Source organism: Tetranychus urticae, chromosome 1 (assembly GCF_039701765.1).
Source record: "Tetranychus urticae isolate SD_2017Ah chromosome 1, NJAU_TeUrti_SD_1.0, whole genome shotgun sequence".
Taxonomy (NCBI): Eukaryota; Metazoa; Arthropoda; class Arachnida; order Trombidiformes; family Tetranychidae; genus Tetranychus; species Tetranychus urticae.
Window position 1 is genome coordinate 28,094,738 of NC_142958.1, and position 11,309 is coordinate 28,106,046.

At 29.3% G+C, this 11,309-nt stretch overlaps 2 long non-coding RNA genes across 4 annotated transcripts; one reads left to right on the top strand and one right to left on the bottom strand.

The window, feature by feature from the left end:
- LOC107369856 (uncharacterized) lies at positions 1 to 1,354 on the bottom strand. The gene is made up of 3 exons (XR_001570447.3): positions 1,115 to 1,354; positions 904 to 996; positions 1 to 754 (listed from the first exon to the last, which is right to left on the bottom strand). It is a non-coding gene; the product is annotated as an uncharacterized LOC107369856 (long non-coding RNA).
- Positions 1,355 to 1,689: 335 nt separating this feature from the next.
- Positions 1,690 to 8,970, top strand: LOC107369852 (uncharacterized). Of its 3 annotated transcripts, none has more exons than XR_016198369.1 (7): positions 1,690 to 1,714; positions 1,888 to 2,075; positions 2,208 to 2,437; positions 2,499 to 2,606; positions 2,885 to 6,716; positions 7,759 to 8,097; positions 8,453 to 8,970. It is a non-coding gene; the product is annotated as an uncharacterized LOC107369852 (long non-coding RNA). The 3 variants fall into 3 exon arrangements; XR_016198368.1 differs by having other exon boundaries at positions 2,499 to 2,602; positions 7,759 to 8,132; XR_001570445.3 differs by having other exon boundaries at positions 2,499 to 2,602.
- Positions 8,971 to 11,309: the final 2,339 nt, after the last annotated feature.

Here is an 11,309-nt window from a genome sequence, read left to right on the forward strand (position 1 = left end):
TGATGATAATAACAATAACAATATTGACCTTTATTTGTATCCTTTTATATGCTCTCTTTGAGTTACCCTTGGTCATCCCTTGACCAAGATTAAAGTATATTCAGATGGATTCACAAGTATGGACATTGACAAGATTAGGACAAACATTATGATGTACAGTTTTTTATGGTCATTCAACTCAAAGAAAAAGCTTAAGCATAAAAGCATAAAAAATATAAGCATCAAGAAGGAGAGGAATGTCTTAAGACTGCTTCTTGTCAATCCAATAGGAATAATGATAATGAAATAACAGTAACAGTAACAGTAGTTATAATGATGATAAGGATAATGATAATAATCATTATAACAATAACAGTTTTGTCCAAAAAACTGTCCGTAAACTGTTTCTTAACCAACACTACAGGGAGTAACTATGCAAATAGGATAACGTTTGACATTTTGGTGACAAGTCACGTGCTTATTTAGCGATCTCATCCAAACAAAAGTGTTTAAACCAGAAACATCCTCATTCGCCATCTTCATTTTCATCCACATTTTTATCTTCATCAGCTTCATCAGCTTCGCCAGTATCATCAGCATCATCTTGTATGTATTCATCAAGTGAATAAGTGAATATGTAATAAGAAAAGGATGAGAATGTAATTCACCAAAACTTGATAAGTGTCCATTGAAGATATCAAAACACAATTGTCATAATATTTTAAGGCGTATCCAATAAGAATCATAGATTAATATAACAATGAATCGAAATTGACTGGAAAATAATAAAAAATAGAAACAATTATTATAGCTAATCAAGAATAAAAGACACTTCATGATATGTGTGAAGTTTATTATAAAAAAAGAAAGTTTGATAGACATGAGAAACTCAATACCAGCGTTAGTCAGTTTTTCAATACTTACCTTAATTCAAAGCAAATTAAAATATCCGATTCTTTATTTTGGTGGTAGCACCTAAAGAAGTTCAACTCGTTCAACCATAACAAATGGTGTCTTCTGAAAGTGAAAATGATACAATAAAATTAATTACATGTTTAATTGTGTTATACTTTAACATTTTAATCTTTGTTAATGGTCATACTTTTATTGTTTTAGTTAATGGACTTTTACTTACCTTTTAAGATTAAACCGGAAAAGATCGATATATGGTTGAAATGAGTTGCTTAACCAAAAACACATTAAAAGCAAATGTTTTACAATTAACACTATTTAATACAAAAGAAGTCATAACACAATAATTAAATGGAAATCATTAAAATTAAGTAACAGTAGCAGTTTGGTAAGTGAGTCTTTGTTTTAGTTGACCTTTGTTTAATACTAGAGAAACGTTGCTTTTCAATTGTCATTAACTATTGCTCGATATTTAAAGGATTAGTGTGACATTTAGTGAAAAGAAACTAATTACCAATTCAATCTCAAATCCTTTCTTTTATCATCTGATCATCTGTAATAATTTTTCCGTTACTTTTAATCTGAAGATATTCCAATTTTTTGCCTTATTCTGAATTATCTTCACTTCCTTCTCAATTATCTTATTTCAATTTTATTTTATTCCCTTTTCAGTCATTCATTCATGCTTCTAGTTCGTTAATGTTATTTAACAAGTCAAGTGTGAATATAAGTTTAATCAAATGGACAAGTATTATTTTGATTGGTTTTGATCAAAGAGTAAAGGAAGCCCTTTACTCTTTGGTTTTGATCCACTGAGAGATGGGTAAGTTGATATATCATTAGCATTATTATTGGTAATAAAGACAATTATAATGTTAAGGTTTCAAATGTGGACAATTTAGTCTAAATTATGACACAATTTACAGTCAACATTCAAGTTAAACTCATCTTTATTTTATTTGATTTTTTTTCTTTCTTTTTTTTATTGATACTTAGGCTTCCTTGGCTTTCACCATCATCTTCAACATCTTCATCATTTTCATCATTTTCATCAGCAAGTGATTCCTTTCTGGTAAAACAGTGAAAATCCTATTTTCAATTGAAGTGACACAATAAGGATTGTTGGTTTGTAAAACTCTAGTCAATACCAGTACACAAAAAAGTGAGGGAATTCAATCCCAAAGGTAATCAACATTGTGTTGTGTTGTATGTTTTTATAACAACATTTTTTTTCTTGCTTTTTATTACTTGCATCACTTTGAAAAAGTCATCAATGATTTTTAGTAACGCTAAGTATCTCTATTTATGTCTTTCAGTTGCATTCTGTAGATTGGTTCTAAGGTGATTGTTATTTTACTGTAAAGGAGCAACAATTACGTGTAATGATGAGCAGAAAAAAAGTTGAATCATTGGAGTCAATGAATTTTTTATATTTTTACACAAAAAAAGATGTAATAAATTTGATGAAATGATTTCCTCTTGGACAACCTTTTTTAATAAAAAGGGCAAATGAGGTGATCCAAAAAGCTGATTGAATTGATGCAAGGTTAGTTGATAATGTTATTTTTATTCATTCATTTAACTTACATTTTTTCATCATTTTTTAGAAACAATTTTGGCTCACAGTTAATACAAAGTAGTTATGTGATTGACATGAAGAAATTTATTGCGTATAAAATAGGTGAATCTGCATCAATATTATAATATTATGGTAAGTAAGTATTGAATGAAAAAAGACATTCTTTAAAATCGTAATTTAATATTAACATCGAGAGGCTACTTGATAATCGATGGAGTCTTTAAGTTGATTTAAAGTGTTGATAGGAACAAACCGTGTTTGTGTTTGTGTAAATTTAATAATGATCATGGCTATTTGGGATTTTGAGACCAAAATTTAAATTTGAATCTTTTATTCATTCACTTGTTTAAATGTGTTTTCCAACATTGGTAAAATATTGAACTAATTTTGTTTTCAATCTTTTTTTATGCATAGATCTTTCATCGATGGTCATGGACCACATAATTTATTGTTTGCAAGGAAAGGAATGGAAATTACCTTCGATTGAAACGATTTCAGGACAATTCACAAATCCACATCCATTTGCTCAAAACAAAGCCAAATCGCAAATACAGTTAATTTCGCAAGCATGATTTCTTGACCGTATGTGGTTTCGCTTCACGAAACACTGAATCTAGAGCTTAAATTTCCAAGATACGATTCCTAACTCGAGTTAGAGATGACCTATTCAATCCAATTCAATGTTTAATGTGCTCATCAACTTGGACTTGTGAATTTGATGTTTATGGTCAATTCATTTCAAACTTAATTTCTAGTCAGAGAGGATGATTCATTTTTTACGTTTTTCACTCTAAAAAAATGAGTTTTGATCGACTTCTAGGAACTCCGGATATTAGAGAAGATTCAGTTTCCTTAAAAAATATCTTTCAACTTGAAGCTCAACTTTTTCAACATTAATTCAAAATGTTTGTCCTTTTATTCACATAACCACTTTAAACAACTGGACCCTCTTTTTCACACTCAATTGTGTTCATATGAACAGAAGTAGTCGATAGAAATATTGGGATTGACTTTTGAAAGCCATTTGCGGTTATTGAAAGCTCTAAAGGAATAATTTTTGCATTAATATTGTTGAAGCAAATTGTATTTGAAATATTCAGTGATCATTAACAATTTACAGATTGTTAACCATGTCCAGTTTATTGGTAAAATTGAAGGAATTTTGAGTAAAAAATAAGTCTTTTTGAAGTGTTGAGGATTTTCAATTCCAAGAAATGATTTCAAATTTTCTCAAGTTCTCATCGATATTATGAAAAAGTCTGTTAAATCATTTAAATGTTAATAAGAGATATTACAGCTTTGATTATTTGAACAAAGGCAATAATAATAATGATAATAAAGCAATAACATTAATGATAATTATGATTAAAGAAAGAGAGAAAATCAGAAATAAAAAGTAACTATTAAAAAACATGAGTCTCATGAGTAACAAATCGACTAATAATTTAACTGAAGATTGACATTTATTTTTTATATTAACGCTCTTCTTGTTGTATTTTGTCACTTTTGTTGCTTATTATTGCTCATTGTTTGTTTAATTGTTACTAATCACTATTAACTTGAGTAACAGCCTGAGTAAACACAAGTTGAGGTTAACTTGGTAAAGCAACAACCAAAGTTAATGTGTTAAGTCAAGTAAAGTAAAGTCAAACATGAATGAACAAGTTGAACATATTGATAGGAATAAAATAAGAGTAAGTTTGAATTGAAATGAAACTTATTGATCAGATAGATGATTTGAAATGATATCTTTTCACATTCATTGAAAGCCTTTGTAAATCTATGTTGATATGAATGATAATCTTTACTGATCCAGTTCTCATTGCCATTAAAACAGCGTTAATCCATTGACAGTGAAACAAGAAATTTATGTTTTCCTTTTTTATATACATTTATATGTACTTTTTGTGCATTTGGTTAATTGTTACAAACCAAAGGAACTTACAATTCACCTTATTATTGATCTTTTTTTCTCAAGCTTTAATTTAATTTATGAAGGAGAAACCAATAAATGGTTTTCCTCTTTTCTTGATTAACGATATTTATATAATGATAATGTTGAGCAAATACAAGTTGAATATATTTTTATGTGTTAAGCATAAGGTTGTGAACATAAAAATGATTCCGATAATAAAGAAGGTGATCAACTTAAGAATCATCTCATGCAATAATCAAATGATGATGACTTTGATCATACTCAACCTGATCTTCATCATCATCATCGTCGTCATCTTCATCCTACTCATCGCACTCATCATTGTCATCAATTTCGAGGGTTAACTGATTGAAAAATCATGAAAAAGATATAATTGTACAATTGACCAAATCTATTGAATAAAGTATGTTTTATGGTGGCTTAAATGTGTATCTCATTGACCTTATTCAAATAACATCGGCTTCAGATTGTAAAGCATACTTAATAATATGATTGTGATTAGGGCATAAAAAATGAATCGAACGCCTTTAAACATTAAAATATTAAACATGATTAAAGTAAAATAGCTTCTCACGATGTGATCATTGATATTGTTTAATATAAAAGCGACTGAAACATTTTCATAGTTTATCATGAAAGTCAAGTGTCAAGTTATTCTTAGTCATGTAGGAGACTCAATCATCCAGATCTACCTCTGAATCGAGTTTCATCTAAAGTAATCTTTTCATTATTCCTTGACCTTTCATTGCCAACATTTTTGTCTTCAATGGAAATCATTTGCTGCAATTAAATGAGAAAACAAAAGTAAACTTGAAAAAATGTAATCACATTTGAACTGGGAGTGAATAAGGAATTTTGTCGAATCCTGTAACTAAAATTACTTTGTAAATCATGATTGATTGATTTCATTAAAATGAAATTAGTCGAATAAAAGAATCAAACAATTTCATTGTTCTTCCCTGAAGATGCAATCATAATGAGATGGTCAACAGAAATATCAAATTTCTTTGCTTTTTTTATCAATTGTAGTTTTCCATTCTTGTGTTGAAGTAATTACTTGTTCAGGATTGTAAAAAAAGTGGACATCAAATGGAATCATTAATGACAAGTAAATGAGACAAAAAGTGGATAAACTGTGAATCCAAGTGACCATAACTCTATTGACATCGGAATGTCCATTAAAAAGACTGTTGATGACATGAATGAAAAGTAAAAAAAAAGTATCTTCAGATTACAAGAAAACATAGCGTACTAATAAAAAAAGATATCCAATTTTGTTGAAGCAATCTATTGAATCCTTTTTGATTAAAAGACAGTCAATAAATAGATGAAAAGTTCATGGTCAAGACAGATTCATATCAAAGTGAATAACAACAATAATGTCATTTATAGTAAACAATGAAAACAAGAAACAAAAGATGCAATTAAAGAGACAACAAAGAAACCATCAAAATCCATCGAAATGTTGATTGCTGAATTGAATCAATTTATAGCTGAAATTGACTACAAAAATGTAAAGAACTCACAACTCAGCAATTTTCATCTGATTTCCCCAATCCAGCGACTTTAGCGTTGAAGAGTTCATTCGGCCAGCCTCTTCGTACCAACTTTTCGTGCGATGGAAATGAAATTTTCAAAATTTTCTCTCAAAAAAATAATCTCGAAGCAATTTCAAGTGTTAATGCTGACCTTTTCGTTTGGGTGACTGAGTTTCCATGTTCGAAATACTTGCCGTGTCAGAAAGAATTGCGCTTTCAAAAAATAACTTTCAATCTTCAAATAAAGACCAAATAAACAAGTGAACTTGAATGACCGTGCAATTGAAATTCAAGACATTTCATTCATGATTCAGTTCCAATATCAAGTCTCTGAAGCCTTCTCGATTTATGACCATAAATCAGTGTAAGATTTGGTCGAAATGCCCTGTTGCACTGTAAAGAGTCCCTTGTTTGTTCATCTTTCCCTTGACTGACCCTAAAATTTGATCTCAACTACAAAATGATAATTCTAGTGGTTAAAAGTAAATAGCTATTAAGTTCTAATATTTTCTTTCTTTTCTTTCTTTTCTTTCTTTTCCTTCTTTTCCTTCAGTCTTCCTAACAAATGGATCAACACATTATTTTAACCTTTTTTACTGTTATATTATTATCATTGGAAAGTTACTGAAGACAACAAAAGGAGGAGAATGGTGATTCATGGAAGGCAAAAGTGAAATAATGGATAAATCGAGGAATCGAGGAAAGGTCCATTACATTAACTGCAATTAGATGCATTTTTTGTAAGGTCCAAGAAGAGGATAAAAAATATGCGGTTTGTTAATTTGTTGTTATTTCATTAATAACATCATTAGTCTAAATGATTTGTTATTAAGAGAAATGTGTGCATTTTTTAGGTGAACAATGAGGGAAAATATTAAGTGTCTTTAGCTGCATCTTTGATTTGACCATTTGATCATTTCAATGTTTACAATGTTGGAAGGTATTAATAGTGACCATTGTGGTGGTCAACAATCATTTTTCATTCATACTCTTTAATCTTCCCATTTGGTGTCAGGAATAACATTTACTCGGCAGTGTTTTAATGTTGAAATGGGTAAAAAATGATTGAGTAAAGTGATGATAATGATAAGTGTTTTCCAGTTGATGATGAACCCTTAAAGACACAACACTTTTTACATGCAATGAATTTGATTATTCACAGTAGCCATTATCTTATACAACTAATGCCACTTGATGATTAATCTCAGGATTCCGGTTATGTTTAGTGATCCATTGGAAGCTCGACTTTTTTCCATGTGATCAAGTCGACTATTAGATAACATTAAGTTGACTTATCAAGTCAACTCATTTGTAAAATACGGAAGTTGAAGGGAAAAATACAAAAAAGTTGACTTTAACAGAATAACATTTTGTTGTAAATTTTGCATTTAAAATGAGTTGAACTTTTTTTTCTTTTGAATTTTTCTAGTGTTTTTATGAACTTTACAATCTGATTTGAGTTGAGTTGACTCGAGTTGGTTCAAGTTAAACACCAAAAGATGGATGATTAATTGCCTATCAAACAATACAAACAAGAAATGAACACGAATCAATGAACACTTGATCTCCATTAAGTATATCTGTTTATGATGATCAACATTAATCCAATTGATTAGTCTTTTGTCATTTCGTTTTCCTGATTATCATCAATTGATTTTAAATTTCGCATATTTTAACCCATTTAATCTGGTTGAACAGTTGATCCATTGATGGTCACAGTTAATCAAGTCAAGTCAAGTCAACTTTCATCTTCCCATAAACACTTTTTAATCTTCCTCTTTGCTCTCCACTTTTTTCAACTCGTTTTTTAATAGATTCAATGATTTAATGTGATTCCTGGTCCACCCTAAGGCATGGGAACGAGTCGAACCAATTGGACATAGTTTATGCTGCTGTTAATTAAAGTTATCCAAGTGACTATCGACTTACCCGTTGATTCAATTGACATTTTATGTTATTTATTGTTGTAATGAAAAGATTGAGATAATTTCTCCTGCCAACTCCTTCTTTATAAGCAACTCAATGAAAGTGCAAAATTGGTTAAAATAACAAGCTTTTGGGTGGATATTTAAATGCAACGGATTAATAAGCATGATAAGACTGAACCTCTTTGCTTACAACTCTAGTCAATTGGCATAAAAAACAGTCTCACGGTTTGTATTCATTTTTCAATGTTAATGCTTAAAATGTAAGATTAAATGATTTTATCATGAACCAGTTGTTTGCTTGTTATATAATTTGTTTGATTAAAAGAGTTTCACTGTTCTTAATGTTAATTAATTTCAGTTGTTTTCTTGATTAAACACAATTTACCTCTTGCTGTTCATGATGTGAATGTTATCATGAAAATGATGGACTAAACTATTAGTTAATTGAGATAAAAAATGTCATCTAATTTGATCACAACATGAATCTATTGAATGCAATGAGATTGTTCAAATAACATTATTTGTCCAACTTTTATTAACATTTCATTTTTTCTTTTCTTTTTTTTCTCTTTTCTTTCAGATAATGAATCGGATGAAACTGAAAGCCAATTAATTAACTGCATTTACTTTGATTACATTAAATGAAGAAAAGTAAACAGAAAGTATTGAAATTGAATTTATCAATTAAATGTTTTTCTCAATGAAAACCCATTTATGGTTATAACATTAACCTTACATCAACTTCAACATCAACCTCAACATCATTAGCATTGCATTATTTAATGTAAAATGAATCTAATCTTTTGACAAGAAAATAATTGAAAGACTTTTTTGGTTACATTTAACAAGAAGTATCCAGATGATGTAAAGTAAAGGGAAGAACCCTGTTGATCATGAATTGGCTGAGTTTACATTCAGATGTCGATTGAAATGATGTTCATTATCATGCAAATAAATGATTGACTAACAATAAGTTTTGTTGGTTAAACATGAGATTATCAAATAATCCTTTGGATTATTTATTGACCAATAATCTGATGATTCGTTGACCATTTACATGCAATTGACAGATTAACAAATGATTTAATCTGATTATAATCTTTGCTTTCATCTTCTTTGTGTTGACCTTTCATCCTATAACATCATTTATAGGATTTCAGTCGTTTGTTTCAGTTGGTTGATAGATGGCGCTTTCATTCATCTCTTTAAATCTTTTTCAAGTTCAGTTCAGTTCAGTTCAGATGAGTTGAGCTGAGTTTAGGATTATTCAGAGCTTCATGCAGATTCAGTTGAATAGGAACACGAAATGAATTTGAATAAACAATTTATTTGGATTTCAAGTGAAATTTATTTTACATGATTGAGTATGAAATGTTGTGGATACAAAATAAACAATTGACTAGACAATTAAGAGTCAATATCGAGTGATCAATGAATTATATTTATGTCGATCTCAAGTGATCTGAGTTGAACTTATTGCTTACATCTCGAAGTGTTGAGGCAACATCAATGATCAGTGTTGATGAACTTTTAAATTGAACATTTGATCGTCTTTTGGAATCATTAATAGGAATAACATCGGGTAAATTGATCTTGTTTGTTTGTCCATTTGAACATGATGAGCATGATGATGATGATGATGATAAGGAAGGGAAAGAAGATGTTGACGAAATGTTGGTCCTTTTCATTATGAATCTCGATCTGAATGGACACAAAATGGAATGAAATTGAAAGCAAAAGTTGATTGTGATTCCATGATGATGATGGTTGATCATTGAATAAGGTAAATAGTCGATGAAATTGTTGACCAAATTATTGAAGAAATTAATTGTTCCTTGAATCATACTTTTGACCAAAACTGAAGGCAAGTTGAATAACATTTCAGGGATTGAATGAGTTTCGTTTTTGATCAAACCAGTTGAACTTCTTGATGATGTTGTTGGTGAATATGAAGAAACAGTCGATGATGGAAGTGATGAAGGTGAATGTGGAACTGAAAATCGAACTGATGATGAACTCGATGATTGACCAGATGATGTTGATGTTGAATTTGAGCGACTTGATGAAGATGAACTAGAAGATAACTTTTTACTGAAAACAATGTTATTCGTATCAATAGCAATTGCCATTTTCAATGTTAGACTTTCCTTGTTAGTCACAAAATGAATACAAAAGCAACTAGTGACTCTATTTATTTATATCATTCCCAGCTTCGTCTTCATCATCCTTATCCTCATCATCTTCATCCTCCTTCACTTTCATTGTCCTGCGTACTTTCATTTTATTAGAATAAAAAGTTTCTTTCTTTTCCTTGTCACTCTTTTTGTTATTTTTTATTATCTTTTCCCTCCCACAAAAAACTCCCAGTTTATGGGAATCAAAATACGAATAATAATTCAACTCATAAATTAGTTACTTTCAATAATTAGCTTCATATTATTTCAATTATACTTCAAGTTAAACTTGACTTGAACTCGACTTGTGAATGTGATTAGTATTTTGACATTTTACACTTAAATGTTGTTCATGATTTGAATAAGAATCAGCAAGTTTATGGAAATCATTTTAATTGACGAATTAATCAAACATTATTCAGTTAATTCACATGAGACTTTGTTTTCTTCTGATTCACTCAGAACTTGAGTTGATTCCAAGAATTGGCATCAATTTATTTGATTAAATATGAAAATTGAAGAAAGTAAAGAAAGTTGAAAAAGTTGAAAAAAGTGTTAAATAAATGAAAATGAAACATAAAACTAAAGTTTTTCTTGTTTCGAGTCTTGAGTTTCAAGTGTTTATTTGTTGCCGATGTAAACTCAAAGGGACAATTAATCTTGATTGATCAATTTATTCAAATTAACATTGACATTGGATTCATGAATAGAACCCTTAGAACCCTCAGAACCCATTTCATGGTTTCCATTGTCACATTATGAGTGATGATGAAAATGATTTACTTTGTTAAATTGTGGCCAAACATTCATTTATATTCATTGAAAGTAAGAAAAGGATTAACGAATAAGAATCAATGTGAATGATTGATTGAACTGATAATTTGAATCAACGAAATAACTTTATGCTGTTAATATTTAGTTTCATATCAATTGAACATTTGTTTGTATTAATATCATTCCTAATAAACTTCAATCCAAGAGTAAAACTAATTCACTTTAGTTTTTTGTTCAACTGTTAATAAAAGTGAATGTAATTGGCTTTGATTGGATTACAATATTTAATTGCTGTTGTGGGTGAATCAAGCAAATGAAACCCTTTTTTATGTTCACCATTCGACGCGTGTTTTTAATCCAAAAAAACATTTCATTGTTCATCTATTATTCAATAGAACTCTTTTTTTTGTAGTTTTTTACTTTTCAGGTTTTCATGTTTTCTGTGCTTTTTATCATCTTTTTTAATTAATCATAATAAACTAATAAACT